The 22,762-nt window shown below is 57.1% G+C and overlaps 1 protein-coding gene across 4 annotated transcripts in view; it reads left to right on the forward strand.

Annotated features, from left to right (window-relative positions):
• The window catches only part of ZMIZ1 (zinc finger MIZ-type containing 1), a 219,918-nt gene that overhangs the window by 33,580 nt on the left and 163,576 nt on the right, over window positions 1-22,762 (forward strand). For all 4 annotated transcript variants that reach the window (XM_070433065.1, XM_070433063.1, XM_070433062.1 and 1 more), the window contains exon 2: window positions 13,088-13,203. The gene's annotated coding sequence lies outside the window, so the exon portion shown is untranslated. The remainder of the gene's footprint in view (window positions 1-13,087; window positions 13,204-22,762) is intronic.

Here is a 22,762-nt window from a genome sequence, read left to right on the forward strand (position 1 = left end):
AAGCAGCAAGGATGGCTCCGCGTGTGGCTGGAACACAGCGCCAAGGACAGAGGGAGTAGCAACATGTTTGGGATTTTTAACAACAAACCGGATTACCTTTATTTTGTCAACAGCCAGCTTTGTGACCCCGAACATATCCCCTCCTCTCCGCTCCCTGGGCCTTGGGGTTCCCCCCTGAGTCACCAGGATGGAGCAAAAGGCCCTCAGAGTCCTACAGTGACTCTGCCTCCCTCTTCAGACTCTGCATTCTGGGGGCCAAGGTTTGGTGTTGAGGGTCAGGGTGTGAGAAAAGGCTTGGAGCCCAGAATGTGGAGGTGCCTGGCAGGGTCCTGGGGAGCAGATGGCATAGGGGCCACTCAAAGGATGGTCACGGGAAATGAGGTAGGAATTCCCGGCTGCCTGGGGGAGTCAAAGGGACCAGCTTACCATATAAGCAGTTGTGCCCTGGGGAAAATCTCTTGGCTTGTTAAAGCCTCAGTTTTGCCATCTGCAAAATGGGAGTAATGAACGTCACTGGCCTCAGAAGGATGAATAACTGCTGAGGTAGCATGAGGAGAGCAACTGGCTCAGCTCCAGCTCGTAGACCGTCTTCAATTTCTGGAGGCTGCCCTCTCCCTGTCCCTCTCCAGGGCTCTTCTGCCATTGGGGCTTCTGGTGAGAGCCATAATCCCGGGCCTGGGAGTCCGGCCAAACCCGACTCAGGCAGTGAACCGCACCATGGCCTTGGGGGCTGGCCCATTGCTGTGGCTTTCTGAGCACGAGCACAGGTACGGCTAGAGGAGGCAGTGATGCGCTCTCTGAAATCACACCGGTTTTGTGCTTTATTTCCCCAGAAGAGCCGGCTTTGCCTTCCTATCAGCATTGATGTGGTTGCTGTTGTTGTGTTGTTGTTGTTGTTGTGTGTTTTAACTGCTCTGGGCTTTAGAGCTGTGGTGGAAAGTGAGGAAAATAGCAGATGCTGTATCCATTTGCCACCAAACTGTCTGGAAATGCTATAAATATTTTCTATAAAGACAAGCTTCCCTAGCCGATGTGTTAGTTACCTCCTCCCTGAGAAAGTGATTTCCGAAAATTAAGACAAATAACCTCTTAAATCACAGTTGTTAACCTCAGGTGTAAAAACCGTTCGCACGCCAGCCGTGGGCCAGAGAGACTCCGCGCTAAGTGACTGCGTGTGGCATTGAGAGGCGGCGGCAGCCACAAGGAAAGAACCTTGTGCGTCATCAGAAGGCCTGAGCCAGAGGCTGGCTGCTGTGCGACCTGGGGCTGGTGGCTCACCTCTCCGAGCTGTGCTTGTTCCTCAAAGCACACAAAGGTGACTCTGAGGTCTGTGCCTGCATTAATCACGGCTGAGCACAGCCCTCTGCCCAGGCCCCTTCGCCCTCTGGCTGTGTCGAGGACAGCGCCCAGTGCCTGGGCCCGGGATGCTTGCTGGTCTCCTTTTCAACAGAGGGACCTTGGAGCCTCCAGCAGGCAGGCAGCAGAGAAACGCGTTTACTTTCCAGCACTTGTTTTCACATTTAACTTCTGTTCGTGGTGAGCGAGGCTAATTTTATATTTAAGGTAACAGGACAAAGTTTTTTGTAAATAAGTACATTTTGGCAAAAACTATAAATTGATTTCAAGAAAAAATATTAAATAAATGGCAGCCTAGATGGCAGGAGGAAATGACAAAACCAAGAAATTGGTTAGGGGATGTGAGGGGCTCAGCAAACTGTCCGATCACCCTTTTCTCTCCCATTCACCTCCGTGGGTTTTTATCTCCTTCACCTTTTATCTCCTTGTAGAGGAGTGGACAGGAAGGGGCTACTGGTAGGACATTTTGATCAGTTGTCTTCCAACAACACAATACTCAGAGGTGACCACTACCCCCCATAACATGGGACTGAGGGACTCCCTCTGTCAGGGTCCAGACTCCACCCCTGCCCAGCATGGTTGACCCCTGCTGGAGTGTAGTAGTTGCTCCACTAATAGGGATGTCAAATGCTACAGGTTTTGGAGTGACAGCCTAGAGTGCTATTCAGAAAAGTCATTCCAAGGTCACGTTGGAACTCTGCAAGAGTGTATGGGGATCGATTGGTAATGTCTGCCACAGGTATGGGAAGGGCACTGCGTGACATCTCTGCCTTTCTGTCGCTTGGGTGCCACCCAAGCCTGCGGCTGAATGCTGTCTGCTTTGCACCCCCAGTGCCAGGCATGGTGGTCAGCCAATGACGGAGGTGGTGCTCCTGGAGCAGCTCTGGCCCATTATGCAGGGGGCATCCCCCAACCAAGTCACAGGCCCCAGAGGGCCGCACCTGGCCCTGTGCTCATGAAGCCCATGCACTTCCTGTGTCCCCTCCCCACCATGGCCAGCCCAGGCTGCACACGGGGCAGCTGCCCAGGAAGGGTGCTGATCAGACCCCGAACAATGGATGTGCTGCCAAGGTTTCCGACCCCTCGTCCGTTGTTCCGGGGATCCCCGCTGGAGCGGGCGTACAGGCGCTTGGTTTGGAAGTCCTGGCTGCCACATGTACACACATCATGATCACGCTCTGTTCTGCCGTCGTCCTCAGAGTGCTCACTCTACACTGTCTTCATAGCTGACCTGCAGACCAGGCAGCCGGACTTGCCCCTATTTTACAGGTGAAGAAACTGAGTCCCACGGTTGACCAGTGACTTGCTTGAGGTCACACAGTCAGTTAATGCAAAGACCCTGCCTGAACCCATGACATTCATCTCTTGGCCACTTTTCCTTCCACTTACGAAAATAGCTCAAAGGACTTTATGCATCCTGGTGTTTAAACTTCATTCATTCGTTCATTCGGAATCTTTGTAGCCTCGTGGGGAAGAGCTCTGGAGCCAATGGCCTGCTTTGCATTTCAGCCACTTCCTGGCCACATGACTGTTGGCAAGTTCTCCTCTCTCTTTGAGCCTCAGTTTCCCCATCTATGAAATGGGCATAAATACCACATGGGGCTGTTGTGACGAGTAACATGTGCCTGGCTCAGGGTGAGCGTTGAATTCAGCCGGGGCCCCTCCCGTGTAGGCACTGAGGAATTGTGGAAGTGAGCTGGCAAGAGCAGCTCATGGTCTGGTGACTGGGAGATGAGAGTGGATGTGCACACCAAGAGGGCATTTTAGGCAGACAGGCGAGGTCAACAGCGTGCTGGCCACCATGGGGCGGTGGGAGGAGGGATGGGGCCTTGAGAAAGGCTTACCCCTCAGAGGGAGGCCATCAGAACAGGGCTTGCGGAGGGCAGGCAGGCCTGCCAGGCAGAGGAACCTGAGTGCACAAGGACACAGGGGCAGGAATGGGGGTGGCCTGGGTTCCAGTCCTAGGGTGCTGTTGTGTGTTGGGGGGGGGGGCCTGGCCTGGCCATGGCAGGTAACAGTATCTAGGACTTCTGGACAGAGGATAGCTCCCATCCCTACTCCCTTTCACCCCTGGAGCCGAGGCCTCTAGGGTGGGGTGAGGGCTGAGGAGAAGCAGAAAGGCCAGGTACTGGTGTGTCCCAGTGGGAGGCAGTGAGAATCTTGCCCGAGCGCTTTGGCACTGGTAATTGTCTATTGTTCATCGGGTGATGAGCCAGCTCCCTGCCATCTGTCTGTCTGCCTGCCTGCCTGTCTGTCTCTCCTCTCCTGCGTCTGTCTGTGCAGTGCAGTACAAACAGCCCCTCCTTAACACACAGCCCCCACAGATCTGCTTGCAGGCCCGGAGCTAACCCCCAGCACACCCGAGACCCACTTATTCTGCGGGGGCCTGGGCCCACTTGAAACCCTCCTCGCTCCACCACAGGATACAGATGGCTGTATTATTAATAGTCATGATTAATCGGCACCCGTGTAGGAGCTTTCCCCTGGGCAGCACAGCCCCAGGACCAGCAGCTCCGGGAGGTCCCTCTCTAGTCCCCACTTGTAGGGGGCGGGGAGGCCAGACCAGAGGTGACTCACAGGAGATGCAGCTGGGAGTGGCCCAGGCCTGGATCCCAGTCTGGTGGCAGCACCCCATTGTTCTGCCCAGAAGTGGAATCTTCCCCACACCCATCTTCAGCCCCAGCACAGCTCAGTCCTGGGGTGCTGGTTGCTAGGAGAAGCCCTCAGCACTGGGGGTAGGAGGGCAGCGCTCAGCTTGTGGGTGAACCCAGGCATCTCGGGTGAGAGCAGAGGACAGAGGTAGAATGGGAAGGTCGGGGGGAAGCAGGGCCTCGTGAGGGAGCAGGAGAGGGAGCTCACAGGGGCTGCGGACAGGGAGGTAGCCTGGGGTGGAGCGGGTGCTAACTAACAGGGCCCCTCCACCCCCACCCAGACGGTGGACCTAGACCAGATGCCGGCTCCTTCTCTGTTCTAAGCACTGCATCCTAGGGACGATTTAATGCCTGCAGCAGGCGGCTTCCTGATTGATGGGCTGTGCTTGACAGGCCTGACTCCATGAGCACAGCGGCAGCGCGGGGCCCGAGCACAGTTCCGCAGATGGCTGCTTGCCCACCTGCTGCCCTCACCCCTCTCCTGGGCCCTGTGTGTGTGCATCAGAGCTGTCCACATCCCTGCTCGGTGGTCCCCCGGTGCCTGAATGCAGGTGTGTGCTGTTCTGGGTGTGAGCATGTGTGCAGACAAGCACATGTGTGCCCGACAAACACGTGTGCCTGCATACATGAGTGAGGGGAGTGCATACCTGCGTGTGTCTGTGTCATGGTGACAGGTACACACAGGCGGTCACCAGCTCATCTTTTTTTCCTCAGATGGGCGCGGTCCACATTCACACACCCACACACTCATACACACCTGGTGACCTGTGTGGCTGGCCGAGACATCGCAGCCTGATCAGTAAGCTCATCAGTAAGAGTTTGCCATGATAACTGAGCGCCGGGTGCCCTGGCCTGGGAGTCCTGCAGGGAGGTGAGGAGGTGGGTTCATCCTCAGAGCATCTCTGGCCCATCCCCATGGGTGGGGCGCGGGTGCTGGTGGGGAGGGATGCAGCCCCTGGCCCGGCCCTGTGCTGGGCTCCTGAGCCACCTCTCCCCACCACGCCCACAGCCTGCACTTACTGTGCCGGCCTTGGGGACAGCCTGTGCCTGGAGAAGCCCCACCGGGAGTCCAGCAGATCAGGCACAAGCCCAGGCTCTGTCACCAGGGTGGCAGCTCCCTCTGCCTCTCGCATTCTCAGCCTTTTCCATCTGCACCATGCTGTTACCAGCAGCCACCTGTGGGGTTGTGGTGAGGAATAAACAGGTATATAAGCTGCCACATAGTCAAGGCTCGTTCCCAGCAGGCCTGTTTCCCCATCTGTAAAATGGTAATAATGACGCTCCCTGGCCATCTTACGGGGCTATTTTGGGGATCAGATGAGAAAGGGGCTCTGTGAAGGCTGTGGGGCGGTGCCCACCATACTTGTTTGAGCTCTAAGAACACGAGACAAGGACTCTGGGCACGTGGGGGTGGGTGGCGTGTGGGACCCAGGTCAGACCCCTTCATCTGAATCCCCGGCTGCCACACTCCAGCCTGGGACATGGGTGGGTCACCCCTCTGCATCTCTGGAACCGTGGGTTCCTCATTTCCAGGGCATGTTAATAGTATGTCCCTCGTGGTGTGGTGGAAGGGCACATGGGTCGTGTGCTTTGCGTTTAGCACAGCACTGACACGGACAGCCAGCCGAGTCAGCAGTGTTCGTTTGTGTTTTGCCCACCTGATTGCCATACAGGTGGACACTATGTTTGGAGCCCAGGTGGACGCACAGTGCGCGCTGTATTACCATCATGTTACTATCGTACCTGCTTCCAGCCCTCGGTTCCATCAGTCCCCACCGAGAAGAACCTTCAGCGCAGCTCCGAGGGGCTGTGGTGAAGTCGCACTCCTGCCTGCAGGATGGCGCCCTGGGGAGGGAGGGGGTCCGTGCTGACCTCTCCTCCCTCCTGGGAACCAGGGTGCCATGCCCCACCACAGCCACCTGGCTCTCCAGTAGGAAGCTGGCAGTCACCTCTGCCCCTACCTCAACTGCATCCCCGCTGACCTGAGGCCTGAAAGGAGGCCCAGAGGGGAATGTGACGTGTCACCTGAGAAGGTGGGACTGCAGACCCCACGCCGAGGTGCTTCCTCCTGCTGGCTGCAGACTGACCCCAGGAACAACCTCATCACGTTGGGCTCTTTGGTCAGTGCCCCACTTTGTGCCAGCTGCTGGGGTCCAGGAGGCGTGCCAAGTCTCCCTCGCGGCAGGTGCTTCACTGAAGAAATGAGCCCCTGGTACCCAGGCCAGGGCAGGCAGATGCAGCCAGAGGTGTGGGGGCCACTGTGGGCCCAGATGGGCAGGGAAGAGAGGCCGCCAGGCTGCAAGGACAGGGGATTTAGCTTGCTGGAAGGGACAGCATTCCAGAAGGACAGAAGTGTGTGGGCAACGGTTTGGAGTCGTTCCTGGGAAAAGGCATGCCCTCTCCCGTAAGACATCTGGGCTGTTCTGGCCCAGGCAGCCTCAGCTCTCCATGCCCAGTGGCCATGGGGTGCAGCAGATGGCTGGCGGGGGGCGGGGCCACCTCCGCCCGAGCCAAGTGAGGCCAAGTGGCCCACACAGGCCAGAGCCGGAGACCTTGGCACCAGCCACTCGGAGCTCTCGACTCGAGAGTTAATGATTCATTTGTGGCCAATTTCTGCTGGCCTTTGCCTGGCAATTTCCAAGCCTGCCCCTTCCCTCGGCTCCAGGAGTCCAAGAGCACGGCTCACTTTCACTTGGCCGAGAACATCGCACCCACTCTCCAGGGAATGGTTTTTAAAATTATAGCAGGAGCGATGCAGGTCAGCCATTAAGAAGAACTAACTCTGGGCTGCAGGCCGGGGCTGGGGTGGTTGGTTTGACTGTACCAAGTGCTGAAGGAAGGAGCCCTGTTGCTGTTCGAGGTGCCCCCCTTCCCCCCATTTAGTTCAGAGCAGATGCGAACAGAATCCAGTTTATTATAATGCGAAAAGTGTTGCAACAGTTACAAAGGGGTAAGTAGAGCTTGATGCAGAGCAGGACTTGGCTGGTTAGAGAAAGTGGTAACACATGCAAAGGCCCTGGGGCAGGAAAGTCCAGAGGAGGTTGTTCAGGAAGGTTGAGGAGTTGTGCTACGGCTGGAGTCTAGAGGGTGTGAGAGACTTCTAGAAGTACAGGCACAACTGACAGATGGTTTGACAGTGGAAGATGCTGGCAGCGAGGAGTCAGGGCTGGTACCTCAGCAGGGACAGGTGTGTTTGATTTGGGTTTTGGGGTCACTTGTGTCTTGTTTCTGTGGGTCAGCACACCTTCCCTGGCAGCCTGCTCTGTGCCAGCTCAGGCCCTAGCCCTGCACAGGTCCCTGTGCCTGTGTGGAGGGAGCCTGGAGGGAAGGGGTCCTGTGCAGCAACCAAGGTGACAGGTAACAGGGACTCAGCGGAGCCCAGTGCCCTTGGTGTGAGCGCGGGGCTGTACAGCCTAGGGCGGCTGATGACTTTCAGGCTCACCCAGGCCGGTCACCCCAAGCCCCTGAGTGACTGGCAGGGGTGTTGGGCAGCCTTAGGCACCATGATCCCCATAGACTGTGGGCAGACCCTGGGAGGTTACCCCTGTCCTGTAAGATCAGCCTGGTCTTACTGAGTCCATATGATGTGAAGACGTGGGCCCCCATCTCCCAGGCCTGGCTGGGGGCACACATATCCCCCTACCCCCTGCACATTTGAGAACATTTCCTCCAACCAGGCAAAATAGAACAGCCTGATTCTCTAGGTCACAATGTCCAGGGGCTTGGGGCGGGGCTTCCATGCTATCTTTTCCACTTTGCAAATTTAATTCCTTCTGATTATTTCTTGACAGTCCCAAGCGTTGGTGGTAAACAACCGCTCTCCCCAGAATGTTTCCCTGTGACAGCAGCTTTCTCTGGCGAGGGTGCTATCAACACTTGGCAGGGCCTCTTCCCAGCTCCCTGCTCCTGCGAAGCTAGGGCTTCTGAAAGACGTTCAAGAATGTGGCGCTATCCCTGTATGTGGGGGAAGGGGCTGGGGCAGGCATAGGCTTAGCCTCTTTGTTCCCCTCAGCAGCCAGCAGCTCAGCCTGGCCTCAGCCTGGCCTGGGAGCCTCAGATGGCCCCTGGTGGTAGATGGTCCCCAAGCAGAGGGCAGAGTGGGATCGGGTGTCCTCTGGCTCCCACAGCCCTGGGTTTTGGGTCCTTGGCACGGCTCAGGGCAGGAGGGAGCCCGACTCCCCAGGGCAGCTCTGCCAGGCCTGTCTGTGGCCAGGAGACCAGTGGTGTCCCAGCCCTGCAGCCTCCACGCTCTGCGTCACGCTGGCTTAGGTGTCCTGAGTCAGAGCCAGGAAATGGATCTGCTGTGCGGGGGTGGAGGTGCGGCTGCCCTGGCAGCTGGGGTGAACCCCAACCTCTTGCTTGTCCCCATTGCGGGGGCAGGAGGGGGGGGCTGGCTTTGTGTATCCCTCCCCTGGCCTGGCCTGGCCTGGATTGGACTGGTGCTTGGAGGAGAGGCTGAGGTGACAGCTCCCTGCTCCATTTACTGTGCCCAAGCCCCTCACCCCACAGTCAGTGACTGACATTGGCAGGAGGGAGGCTGGGACACAGGCACAGCTAGGCTACTGTGCCTTTGCTGGGGCTGGACCTGCACCCCTTTCCTGGAATGCCTTCCAGGTGTGGCCTCTGGGCAAGAATTTACCCACGAATTGCCTCTTTGGTGAAACCTTCCTGGGCAGCCCCTCCTCCAGCGCAGCTGTCCCTTTTCCTCCAGCCACCCCCTGTGGACTCCCATCAGGGCTCCTGTCACAATGTTCCTGTTACAATGCGTGTAATCACCTTTTCCTGCAGGGCCCCAGGGTTACCTGTGTGAGTGCTTAGGGTATGGTGTCTCTGTGTATCCCGCATGCCTGATACATAGTAGACACTCAGTAAAAGGCGGCTGGATTTAATTACGGGGGTTCCCTGAAGGCAGTGTTGGAGTATCATTTGCTAGTGTTCTGGTGAAGAGGGGAGGCCCACCTCCCTGCGCCACAGCCCCGCCAGAGCCCCTCCGCAGCCTTAGCGGCCTGGGTAGTCCTGGGGGCTGCAGCGGCCCCCCCTTTCCATCCAGCCAGTGCCTTCCTTGCCGCGGGATCCAGCTCCCCGGGTTGCCCGTGTGATCACTCTCCAGAAAACACCCCAGTGGAAACTGCATGAATGATTGATAAGAGCTGAGAGCTGTTTAATTTTTTCCCCCTGTTTAATGGCTATCAATAATTTAATACGCTCTCTGTATGTTTTTAAGAAATAGCACCCATTTTGCCGTCTCCGGTTTAGCGGGCTAAATGATTTAAGTGTTGGAAATGTGCTTGAGGATGGAAGTTGAGTGAGTCAGAGGAATCTGGAGGCCGGGTGGGGGAGGCGGGTGCAGAGCCAGCCAGTATCTTGGCCTGGATGGGCGTGTGTGTGTGTGTGTGTGTGTGTGTGTGTGTGAAGGTGGGCGGGAGGGAGGTGGGAGGGGGTGGGTAAAAGCCAGTGCCTTTCTGCTAAGAGCAAGATAATTGCTTTTCCGGGTCTCACTGAGCAGCAGCTGAACAGCTGTCAGCTCACTCCCCCCACCCCCAATGCTGAGCTTTTCTGGATGATTCTGGGGGGCCAGGGTGAGGGCTAAGAAGGAGCTGCTGCTGGTACCACCATGGGCTGGGAACCCTCCTCCCCCTGACATCTTTGCCCTGTCTAAAGCGTTCAAATCATTTTTAATGATGCAGTTCGTTTGCTGCCTGTGTGTCTTCCAGATGGGGTGGGGGTAGTGTGGAGTGGGGTCTCAGAATCACTAATCTTGGGCCCCAGAGGGGCTCGGAAGGTCATCTGCCAGTGCCCCCCCCCCAAACTTTCCAGATGCAAAGGATCACCTGGGAGGACTTATTAAAAATTTAAATTTCTGGGCTGTATTCCAGACCCACAGACTTCCATTCTCAGGGGAGAGGCCTGGGAAGCTGTAGGTTTAACAGGCAGCCCAGGTGATTCTTATCATCAGAGGACTTGGGGAAATACAGAGGCCAGCTCCAGTTCTGGTGCCTGTAGCACCCACAGCGCCACATGGCTGATCCCCTTGGCTTGCATGCCTCTGGGGATGGGGAGCTCATTACCTGAGACAGCATACCCACCTGTGGAAGGCTGGACCCAGCCAGCTGCCCTCCTGTGCATGGAGTTACCTCCTCTACAGGGGAGACGGCCTCTCCTGGGTTATCTGTGCCTCCTTGTTGGGCAAGGAGGTTTCTTTCTTAGCAAAGGCTTGGAGTACCAGGGAAAATGCCCCAGGGTGAGCCCAGGCCTGGGGGTGGGAGGCACTCCCCTTCCTCTCCAGGCTGGCTGCTGTGGCCTCCCCTAGCGGACGGCAGTGGGCACACGAGCTTCCTGCTGGCAGGCAGCACAGCGGCAGTGAGGACCCCGAGGGAGGCAGAAAGGCTGCTGGGCCTCAGAGCTGTCTTGGACCATGGGGCAGTCCTCCCACAGGATAGAGAGCCGTGTCTCATCTGAGACTGTTGATGAGGCAACATCTCTCAGATGGAGTGGGAGAACTGAGGCCACAGGGGGTTCCCCCAAGGTCACACATCCATCGAGGACCGAGCTGGAACTGAGCAGGTGGGACAGGGGCCCTGAGAGGGGCATCCAGGACCGAGGCCCTGGTGCTGGGGGTCAGTTGAGATCCCACCCCAGTCGTATGAGAGCTGCCGGGGTGGGGTGGGGGGAGGCCTCTCACCTTCTGGATGGGCGCTGATGGAGACGGAAGGGCTTCAGACAGCGATGCCCATCTGCCTGCCTGGCATCTCAGCTCTCCTTTGCTTGGCCTGGCCGCTTGCTTTGTGTCGGCAGCACTGACTGCACGTCAAGCTTGCTGTTTGATTTGAGTAGACAATGACGAGGAAAGGAGTGGTCCGAATCTCACAGGTGTCGTTGTCCACTGTACAACAGAGGCCCCCGAAGTCCGCCCCCACTCTGGAGGTCCTCTTTGGAACCCCAAATTCATTCCCGCCCCCTATCTATTTGGGAGAAGCCCAGGTCCAGGAAAGTGCTGGCCTACAAATGAGACTTGTAATGGCCAGACCCCTCCCCCTCACAGTACCCCAAGTCTGCTCTGATCATCACAGCATCACTGGAGGGGGTTTCAACCCCAGGGGAAGAAGAAGCGGGGTGCCTATCCCTGACAGGACCCCTGTTTGGAGAGCTGCAAGAGCTGGGGAGACAGAAGGGAAAGACTTAACTCCATGCTAGGGAAGACTCAGGCCAGGAAGAGAGAGAGCCGTGTGAGTATGGACACCTGGGCAAGGCCTGAGGAGCTCAGGGAAGGCTGCCAGGAGGAGGTGCCACCTGCCCTCAGGCTTTGAAGCACATGGGAAGGGGAAGGGCACCCCAGTGCAGAGGTGTGAGGCAGCGCTGTGAGTGTGCAGAGAGGAGAGGTGGCAGGCAGGCCAGGGCGGGCTGGATCTGGTACACTGGGCGGGCAGAGAGCCCCAGAGGTTGGTTGGTTTTTAGCTTCTATTGAATTATTCCATCCGTTCAGAAAAGTGTGCATGTCCTAAAGGTAGCTTGACAAATTGTCATGAAATGAGCACACTCGTGTCTGCCACACTTCGAGAAATAGCATTCCAGACCCCCGCGGCCCCCTTATGTGCTCCCCTCCAGTCACTGCTGTCCCCCCAAGGATGAGGACTGTCCTCTCCTCACTCCCACCACTGCTGTCCGTTATCTGCTGCTGCCCACACCACCCGGAGCTCGGTGAAATGGAGAACTACCACTGACCAGGTCTCAGGAGCTGTGGTTTGCCTGGGCGTCCTCTGCTGCTTTCCCTTGTGCTCGTGTCACTCCCGTCACCTGAAGGGCTGGCTGGACCGGAAGGTGGAAGGAGGCCTTAGTCACGTCTGGCAGTTGGTGCCGGCTGTTGGCTGGGCGGCCTCAGTTCTCCTTGGCCCCCACAGTAAGGCGGACTGGACTGGCTTCCTGCCAGGGCCAGGCCGGGTTCCCAGAGGGTCGAGGCCAGAAACAGCAGGATCTCATGAGGCCTAGTTTCCCTGAGCCACAAAATGCCACTTTCATCAAATCCTACTGGTCAAAACGCGTCTGGAGGCCAGCCCCGATTCAGGGCGACAAACATACTCCACCTCCGGGTAAGAGGCACTGCAAAGGGTCCGGGGCCGCACTGGGTCCACCTCACGCACAGGGGAGTCCTTGTGCCTCTCTGTGGCCTTTTTCTAAATGGACCCCTTAAACGTGTTCTCCACTCTGCCTGGGTTTTCCGGTCAACATTGGGTTCATAAGATTGATCACTCTTGTTGGATGGAGTTGTAGGTCGCTCATTGCTGTGTGGTGTTCCGTCCCCTGCATCGTCAGTGTATCTGTTCCATAGCTGACAGTTATCTGGGAAGTTCTCATTTTGGGGCCATTATGAAGACTCTGCTCTGAACATACCAGCACACGTGTTTTGGTGACCACGTGCCCACGTTTCTGTGGAAGTGGGAATGCTGAGCCACTGATAGACCACAGGCTAGGAGATAGGCTCCAACTGCTATCTGCGGTGGTGAGCTGTGTGTGCCCCACCAGCAGCATTTGGAAGGTCTGCGAGGGCCTTGTGGAGGGGAGTGAGGAGGCTGGGGGAGGGGTTAGAAAAGCCCCCAAGCTGAGGATGGGTGGAGGGATATCTCTGACCCTGGTGCTCCCTGTCAGGTCTGCTCTCGGCCCTCCCCTAGCCTCGGGCCTCCACGCTGGGGGCAGTAGGGCCCTCAGACCAGATGGCACTTTTCTGGGTGTGGCCTCACCTACTGTACTTTTTCCCACCCCAGGGTGCTCCCAGGCCCTCTCTCTTTTACTCAGAAGCCGCCTTCCATGGCTGGCTTCGAGAAATAGCACAACCAACCAGTAGGGGGCAGTAGGGCCCTCAGACCAGATGGCACTGGTTCAGGAGATGGGCCTTCATTGGGGTGTTGGGGAGCAGCATCCAGTTTCTAGGGTGGCTGCACTTCTGTGGCCAGCTCAGCCTTCCAGGAGATGTCCAGAGGGGTCTGGGCAGGCGAGACCTAGAGGTCGCTGAAGTGGGGAGAGGGGGTGTGAGCCGCCCCCATGGTAAGACTTGGAGCTCACTGTGCCCTCTTCTGCCTCCGCAGGATTCAGCTGTGCTCGGCCAGGTTGGACTGCTGGACCCCTGCCTCCTTACCCCCACCTCCTTTTCCTGACATTCTCAGCAGCCTCAAGTGCTGATCGTGAGCAGAGGCCTTAGCAGGTAAGCAGCATGGGCTGGCCCTTCATACTGTGTCTGCTGGTGGGGCCTTGCTGAGAAGCTGGTGCTATTCAGGAAATCCAGGAGCGAGGCTGTCACCACTGAGGAAATAGGGAAGGGACTTACTTCTGAGTATGGGAATATGGAATCCAGGAAGGCTTCTTGGAGGAGGTGGAGCAGGTTGTGGTCCAGAATGTCTCTGAGAGGGCTGAGATTTTCATGAGGAAGAAGGTGATTTGGGTGGCCTCGTTACACATGGGCCTGATGCTGTCATCTAGAAGTACAGATACACATACAAGTCCCAAGGATACTTATGCACTCAGACACATGTGTACTTGTAAAGCTGTCCATGCATGCTAAGGGTAGACAGGTGTGCATGCGCACACATACAAGAATGGTTGTGTGTGCACAAAGACGTACTCCCTCATGTGCATATATACACAGACATCATCCAGACATGCTACAGACATTTTCATGTGCACACAGACGGACTCACATGCACATACATGCTCACAGACACATGGTCATAAACTTCTGTGTTGACGCTCCACACAGGCACAGGTTCTCACAACACATGGCATTTCCCACACAGGGACATGCTCACAGCCACTCACAGGCAGAGATGTGTTCCAAGGAGAAGGGGCTGTTCAGGGTTTGCTGGCTTCTCGCCTGCAAAAGCTTCCAGCAGCCCCTGCAGTCGCTGGACAGCTCTGGGCCCAGGCTGAGCCGTGGCCTCTGTAGGTATGTCAGGGAGGGTGCCTGAGGGACAGCGTGTGACCATGGACAAGCTCTTGCCCTCTGTGGCCTCGGCTTCCTCATCTGGAACCAGGAGCAGTCACTGTCTTCCCCCACCTCCTGGACAGGGTGTGGGTGAGGATTAGGGACCACCAGTGCCCAGTGCCGAGACAGTCCCTGGACTCCAGGCAGGGCTCCAGCAGGTTGGAACTGTTACTTTTATGAGAAGGAAGCGGGTGGGGAATTTGTGTGTGTTGCCAGGGGATGTTCATGGGTCCCTGTGCCTCATCCCCTGGGGACTCCATCCTAGCTCCCTGGAGCCTGGGTGCCCTCTGAGTCTGGGGCACAGCCAGCTGGCAGGTCTGTGTCATCCATGTGCACGTGCCCTGTGGTTCCTGAGGAGTTGGGGTCTGTGGCACCAGTTTCATTATCTCAACTGCCCTAGAGTCCCTGTGGGGAGCCCAGCACATTACCTGCATGAGCTCCCTAAATCTCCCCAAGAATCCTGAGAGGGAGGCCTCACCAGCTTCCAGATGAGGAAACTGAGGCACAGGGCAGGTTGGTGAGGTCCTCAGGGTCACCTGCTCACTCGTGTGGGAGCTGAGCTCCTGTCCCAGTCACTGGAGGCCAGGATTTGTGCTCTTTTCTCCACGGTGCTCCCTTCAGGGGTAGGTCATTTCATGATGAGGAAACAGATGAGGAAACTGAGGCTCTAGTGGTTGGGCCTTAAAGCCAGGAAGTGGCAGCTACACCCCAGATTCAAGATTTCCTTTTCCCTTCCTTCTCTTGTCCCAGTAGGCCCTTCCAAGTTACCTGGCTTTTAGCCTGTCCCAGAATGCCACAGGCAAAAGTGTCAATTTTTTTGCAAAAAAATGATGGGTTGTTCTCTGGGATCCACTATCTGGGCAAAATCTTGTAACTTCCTCTTTGAAACCCCTTTGCAAATGTCCTTAGTGTGGTCCTCAGAAACCTGGCCAGCAGGAACCTCTAGGGTGCCCAGTGTTGATTAGAGCTCTGTGGGCGGGACCTAAGGTGGCCTCCAGCCCCTGGTTTGTGGCTTCAAGCTGCCAGCATGTGCCATCAGCTGTCAGTCAGCAGACTTTCAGGGTTACAGGGGTGCAGGGCAGGTTCGGGCTGGCTGCAAAGCCCTTGAATGTCAAACCCAGCTCACAGCAGGCCTGGCTATGCAGAGCTGAGTTCCCAGGGTCCCCATGTGGCATGCCTGTCAGTCTTTGGCACCAGCTGAGAATGCATCCCTCCCCCACCCCCGCCTGGAATCTGTTGCCTAAAGTCCAGGCCCCTCCACCCCCAGCCTCTGCAGCCTGCCCTGACCCTGCAACCCCTCTCCCAGCCTGGGGCTGAATATAGTCTACAGCCCACTGGTCATTCCTGCTTGAGGTAGAACACTCCCTGGGTGAGCAGGATGGGGCTGCTGTCCTGGCAGACCGTCTGAGCACGTCTTTCAGGCCTCAGTCCTGCTGCAGGCCTGTCTTGTGATCTTGGACAAGTCACTGCCTCTCTCTGAGCAGTTGTTCATTGAACTGTAAAACCAGAGGGCTGGGACCGGGTAGGGGTCACAAACTACAGTGATCTCAACAACTCAGTGAAGCTTGGGAGCCTCCCACCATGCAGATGAGGAAGCTCAAAGCACAGAGAGGTTAAGAAACGTATACAGGATCACAGAGCTGTTGGTGCAGCTGGGATTCAGCCCAACTTCACCTGACACCATTATACAGTTTTCCCCCCACTACATCAAACTGGTACCTACCCAAGTTTGCTGGGTGATCCATTCACTTCATCAGCCAGAGCAGTGGTTCTCAACCTGTGGGTCGCGAACAATGAAAATACATCCTGCATATCAGATATTTACATTACAGTTCATACCAGTAGCAAAATTACAGTTATGAAGTAGCAACGAAAATAATTTTATGGTTAGGGGGTCACCACAACATGAGGAACTGTATTAAAGGGTTGCAGCATTAAGAAGGTTGAGAACCACTGAGCCAGAGTGTGTTATGCTAGACACTGGCATCCAAAAGTAAACCTGCATTTGAGGAACTGGGGGAACACAGCCCCAGGCTCAGGCAAAGGTCAGAGTCTCCAGGGTAGAGCCTGTTAGGTGGATGCCATCAGTGGATGAAGGCAGTAGGAGCTGAGAGGATCAGCTCTTCCCTGATGCTGGAGGAGGCAAGCAGGGGAGACTGCCTGGAGGAGGGGGCTGGATCCCTACACAGTAGAGTGGAGGTGAAGGGTCTTCCTGAGGTCTCTGCACAAAAGGAGGCTATAGAGCAACGGAAGCTCCTCTGTGAAGGCTGGGAGGAGAGAGCTGGACTCTGCCCAAGATCTGGGGCTCATAGCTCACCCAGAGACTGTGGAGGAGCAGGGCTGGGGGCTTGTCTACTCTAGCTGGCCGAGGCCATTTCCAGCACCCTGCCTCTTCTGGGGTCTCTCCGGGACCAGAGGCTGGAGCTTTTTATCAGAGGAAAAGCCAGTCTTCTAAAATGCTGAAATATGAAGCTGCCAGGGTAGAGCCCAGGTGCCACCCTCTATTGCCACTGTCTGTGCCCCTGTCTGATATCGGCCTGACCTCAGACTAGGGCTGTGGTTGGAAGGGAGACATGGATGAATCTGTTCAGTGACATAATGGGGACAGAGAGGCCCAGAAACCAGCTCAGGATCATACAGCATCATCACGGCAGGTGCAGGAGGCGAGCAGGCCAAGCAGGAGGCATCCTTCCCAGGGCTGAGAATCCCTCCCCTGGCTCCCACAGAGTCCAAGGGGCTCCTTGTGGATTGTATGTGTTCACCTGTGTAGGTGTGCGTGGCTGCATGTGCATTCAAGGGACCCCTTACCTTGGCCGCCCAAGGGGCTTTACAAGGACAAGTTGGATTGGGAGGGTTGGCAAACTACACCTTGAAGGGTTCCTTTGGTGTTACTCACGGCGGCCGATGCTTCCCTCCCACTGGTGTTTGCTCACCAGACTCAACTGAGCTCTGGAGTTTGAGGACAGCCACGCCCCTGCCCTGGGTCCCAGGTCCAAAGCCTCTGTGACCTTGCAGGGAGGGATCAGACACTGGGTGGGGCTGCAAGGGCGGCATCTTTATTTGAATCATCGCATCCTGGCCGCCTTCGGGAGTCTCTAGAAATTATCTGGCCCAACCCCTCTGAGCCTCAGATGGGGAAACTGAGGTTCAGAGATAGGAGGGTGCACCCCAGTGCCTCCCAGCATGGTGCTCCCAGGCTTTCAGCTGACCTCACTGCTCCAATGCAGGGGATGCATGGCCACTGCAGTGGAAGTGACCTAGCCTTGGGGCACCCGTTTGCAGAAAGGCAGGACTGACCCCAAAGGGACAGGGACCTGGGAGAGCAGGCCTGAGAGCCAAGCAAGGCCCTCAGGCCTGGCTCTGTTTGTCCTGGTTTGTATTCCACCTCCTGTAATCACCACCTCCTGCTGAGCCTGCCACCATTAGGGCTTCTCCTCCCATCTGTTTACCCTGGGAGCCCAAGAGACCTGGAGGTTGCCAGCCTGAGGCCACAGCAGAGAGAATGCTCTGGAGTCAGGGTCCATTTGAAAGCTGACAAGATGCAAGGGGGTGAGGAAGAAAAGTGGACTTGGGGAAGAGGGCCATCCGCATTCCTGGTCAGTCCCTTCACCGTGCCCAGCGGCTGCCCCGCGGCCTGAGCCTGGGAGGCTGCTGATCTTTGGTAGCAGGGACTAGTGTCCAGGTGCTTTGAGTGACTAGAGGGCAGGGAGGGCTTTCTGGAGTAGGTGGGCCTTCAGCTGGGCCCTGAAGAATGAATGTGACTGTAAACTGAAAACATTCCACACAAAGGGACCATCTGGGCATACTTGGGGCAAATCAGTGGGGCAGAGACTGGGCCGTGGAGGAATGAGGCTGGAGATGCCCCCTAGAGGCCAGATGGCAGAAGGAGGAGGAAGTATTTTGTACTTTGCTTCTGACTTGCTAAATGTCCCTGAGCTGATCACTGACCCACTTCTGTGCCTCAGTTTCCCTTGGATCTCCCTGGGGCTTCAGGCACCTGGGAGCCACAGTGAGGCAGTGCTTCGGTGGAAGGTCAGCCTTCGGGGAGGGCTTGAGCGGGCACCAGGATCCTGGGCTTTTGTCCTCCCGCCAGAGCTGGACAGCTGGCCCAGGACACTGCTGCTAGACCCAGGGCATCTCTGGCTGTGAGAGTTGACCTCAAACTTGGGAGGTCTGCCAGGAGTCTCCCCAGTAAAGATACAGGGAATATCAGCCCCCTGGGGCAGACCCACCTATGGGCTAAGAAACTTAGCGCTGAGAGGTAGGCTTCCCCTCTCCTTCCTGCTTCTGGGGAAGAGAGGGAGTAGGTGGCCCTCCCCAAGGCCGATCTGCTGTGGGCCTAAGGTGCCTGGCGCCCCTCTGGGTGCGGGCCCTCCCATGGCTCTGGGCTCAGCCCAGGTTGTATTTGCAGCAGCCTCTCTGTCACCCTCTCCTGTCAGGAGAGTGGCAGCCACAGGCTCTTGGATTCCCAGTGCCCGGGATTGCGCAAATCCTCCCAGCAGTCAGCTCAGGCCCATCCCTTGGGGACCGGCCCGGGTCCCACTTGGGAAGCCCGGACCTCTTTTCTGGAATAACACTGCAACCTCACCACAGCAGGGAGGGCAAGCCGCCCTCAGGCTGAGCCTCTTCGTGACCCCAGCTCCTGTCATGACCCTCGTAATATCCGGTGGGCTTAGCAGGGGCCCATTTTCCAGAGGAGGAAAGTAGAGTCCAAGAAGACACATGGGACTTGCCCAGAGACACACATCAAGCTAGGACTCATGCCCAGGACTCCAGGCCGTGGGTCCAGCTCCTTCTGAGACCGAGCCAGTATGTCTTGCTCAGGCCCCCAGACCGGGGGGTCGGGGGGGGGGGCAGCTGGCAAGAGGAGGTGGAGGAAGAGCTTTAGGGGGTTGAGGAGCTGGAGGCAGAGGGCCAAGTCACTGTCTCTGCCCCTCGGCTCCAGCCACTTTAATTAGCTGGGTCTGCCAGTGGCACTGACATTTACCTGGGGGGGGGGGGGGGGGGGGAGGGCCTCCTCCCTCTTGACTCTAGATGCTAAAAATAACTGGGCCCAGCTTCCTGGGGCCCCTGCCCAGCCAGCTCCTGCTGGCCCCGGCCACCTTTTTCCTGGGTGCTGGAAGCAGGTTGCTTTTGAGCATGTCGTTCCTGTGCTGGGGACTTCCTAGGAGTTGGGACAACAATGGCATTGCATGCTCAACTCCTAAGACTGAAGAGGGGTCCGTGCAAGGCCCACCTGCTCCCCGGGGCTCCTGCCTGAACGCTGGCACCCATCCTCTTTTCTCCCTGGGTGGCAGTACCCTGCCAGGCTGTTCACCCCACCCCAGGGTGCTTGACACCCCCTTCCTTGAGCTGCTGGAATTTTTCCTGGGTTACGGAGACTCTAAGGGGAGGGGAGACTGTGGCTCGCCCCCTCAGCGTTATCTAGCACTCACCTTGAGTCCTGTACGTGCCCCACACAGGTGTATAGTTGTGGCCCCTGTCCTCGCGCTGGGTGTCATCCTGTCACACAAGCTGTGCGGAGGAGCCCGGGTTTGGGGGCTGGATACATTTAAATCCCGCTGTTCGACCTTAGCCTCCGTATTCTCATCTCTGAGGAGAGCAGCTTGACCTTGGAGTGTTATTGCAGGAGTGAAATGAGGTCATGTGCAGAAACGGCCAGATCCAAGCGCTGGGCCCACGGGGCAGTAGGAGGCCCAGCACCTCTGGGGCTTGCCTTTCTTTTGCTGGGTGAATAGGCCTGAAAACCTAATGCATTTGATTGATGTGTTTGAACCAGGAGGGGAAGGCCTGCCCATTCCCTGCACCTCCAGAGTGGCCTGCGATCCCCACCGCCTGTGTTTGTCCAGTTCTTGCCCTGGGTCAGTGTGACCTGAACTTTGTTGACATTGGCCTACCTGCCCTTGGCTGTGGGGTTAGCCCAGAAGAAATGGAGATAGTTTTCTGAACTCGCCCACTCTGAGAACTGGGGCCAGCAGGTCAGCCCCTCCACACCCTTCCACACCCCGTCTGAAAGTTTCCCATCTGAAAGTGGGGTAATTAGTGGCCCCTACCCCATAAGCATTGTGAGAGTAAATTAGGAACGTACATACTGTGCTTGGAAGGAGGTCTCCCACGGGGTGAGCACTTGGGGTGAGTTAGCTGGTCCTGCAGCAGCAGCAGTAGTAGACGGTGGCAGGAACAGTGGCCACCTACCATTTGTTGACTGTGTTAGTGTCAGATGCTAAGCCCTTTACATACATTATTTAATCTTCATGGCAACCGTATGAAAGGCCCTCCTATAAGCTCTGTGTTCCAGATGAGGGAACTGAGGCACAGAGAAGGCACCCAGTCTGAAAGTGGTACAACTGAAAACCTATCTCAGAGCCCCGCCAGGTGACCAGCCGTCTGGGTTTGCCTGGGACCATCCGGTCTTAGAGCTGAAAGTTCCACATCCTGGAGACCTCTCTGTTCCAGGCCCACCAGAGGGCCTAAGCCCGCTGAACCTGGCCCCATCCTTGGCTACAGGGCTGGCTGCTGCATTCTGGGCTGGGCCCCCTCCCACACCTCCTAGATTCCTCCTCCAGCTCCATCATCCTCGCCAGCTGGAGGGCATGGGTCATGCCCAGTGCGTCCTGGGCTGCGCTCACCAGTCCTCAGTCTTGCCATGTGCACCGAGAGCTTTGGCACCTCTGCTCACTGCCTTCTAGAGATGCTGGACAGCCCTTAAAGGAGAGAAGGCAGACTGAGCCCCGCCCCCAGCCCGGCTGGGCAGCCTGAAGAGGTTGCACTGGCCCTTCCGGTGCATTGATGGAGAGCGCTGCTGACTAAGGAGAAAGGTCAGCAGGGGGACAGAGCGGACTTGGTGGCGGCCTGCTAGCCAGCAGTGCCCTCCCCCACCCAGGGGTAGGGCTTCCTGGGGGAGGGGCCCAGTGCTCCTTGAGGCCCTGGCCAATCCATATTGACTCACACAGGTTCGGGGTCAGGGAAGAGTCTGGGGAGATGCCTGGGTCGCCCTTGACACCTCTGTCTCCCTCACCCCCGCACCTGACAGTTGGTTTGACACCTTAACCATCTCTGGCTCTGTGTGCCACTTAGCGCCCGTATCCTCTCCTGGCATTCAGGTCTCACCATCTTCTTGCCTCTCAATGACAACCCTTCCCAGCCCTCCACTGCCCCCCATGACTTTCCTCTCATCAGGAATAAAGTACAGACTCGGAGGCTGGCATTAAGGCCCTCTTAGCTCAGTGAGGCACCCCAAAGCTGCCAGTCCTTCCTCAGGCTGCAGTCTGCCGCCGCCGCCCTCAGACGAGGTCTGAGCCTTCCTGGCCCTCTCTCTGTGCCTGGGCGCCTTCTCTCCAGACCTGCCTTTCCAGGGCCTAGCCCATAGCTTTTCTCCCCAGGGGCAGAGGGGGCAGATGGAAGAGGTCACGTGTGAGGTTGCAGTGTATGTACCCTGGGTGCCCACCCAGCTTGTCCCGTGTGCCAGCCTCACCTAGGCTGCAGCGCTGAGCCCACTGTGACCAGGAGATCAGCCTGATGCATGGACCACTCCATGCTGTTCCTCAGACTTCGCCTTGAACTGTCCGGTGCATCTCATGCCCCAGCTCCTGGAGGGGAGGGCAGGAGCCATCTGTCTCCCCAACTCACAGGAGGCCAAGTCCCCATCAGGGCAGGATATGCAGTGGTTAGTGCACAGGCGCCGGGGTCTCATCTCAGCTTCATCCCTTACTAGCTGTGTGACCGCAGGCAGTCACTGAACTTCTCTGAGCCTCAGTGGTGACTTGTGAAATGTGGGTAACAATAGTCCGTCCGCCACAGGATGCTGAGATTCCATGAAATGACACCTGTTAAGTGTTCCCAGGGTCCTGGGACATTTGAGGATTAATAAAGTCAGCTCTCATCATCATCATCATCATCATCATTATCAGCGCAGGCAGGTCCCATATCCAAGAAGTGAGGGCCCTCCTGCAAGTGGGTGTCTCCTGGATATTGGGACCCTCCACTTCTGTCCCCCACTGTCCCTCTTTGTCCTTCGTCCTGTCCCAGCACTTGTTCCCCACATTTCCTAAAACCCCAGGAAGACCAGCCCTCCTGGCCTCCTGTTGTCACCCGCCTTATCCCTCGGCCCCACGGAATGCCTTTGGGTCTGGGGCCAGGATTCGCTATCTGTTTCTCCGGCCTCTCACAAATGCCTAGAGAACAGTCGAACAGCAGGTGCCTAAGGAGAGTTGGGTTGAATCGATGTTCACCGAGCCCAAGTCACTTCCGAGAACAACACAGCAGTGACTAGCCGGGCCTGCGGGCTCATCTGAAGGCCGTTGGGGGGCATTTCTGAAGCCAGGCCTGAGCCACCTTGCACCAGGTCACAGCACGTGTCCACTCTGGCCTCCTGGATTCAGGGGTTTGGGGTGGGGGGCGGGGGCAGCGCTGGGGTTGGGCCTCTCTGGAGGAAGGTGTTTCAAGGCTGCTTCCTCTCAGGGCCTCTGAGCTGTCGCTCCTCGTTTTGTTTGACCCGGCCCTTTCCCCACCCCCACAGTTCTCTGTTAAATTGTGTTATTATATTTAAACAAATCAATTCCATTGCAGAGTTTTTCCTGTCCTAATGATGAGTTTGCAGCACAAATGCCATTGATTTCTCACAGCCCTGAAAACCAGTTGATGAATAGCACCGGGCTTGTCTTTGGAGAGGCACTTAGAGCGGTTCTGCAGGGCCCCTCACCCACCCACCCGTGCACTGTCCCTGTCACCACCCACCCCCACCCCACCCCACGGCACCACTGCTTGCAGGGGGCGAGGCTGT

Source organism: Myotis yumanensis, unplaced genomic scaffold (assembly GCF_028538775.1).
Source record: "Myotis yumanensis isolate MYYU_CA2020_CCGP unplaced genomic scaffold, mMyoYum1.0.hap1 SCAF_13, whole genome shotgun sequence".
Taxonomy (NCBI): Eukaryota; Metazoa; Chordata; class Mammalia; order Chiroptera; family Vespertilionidae; genus Myotis; species Myotis yumanensis.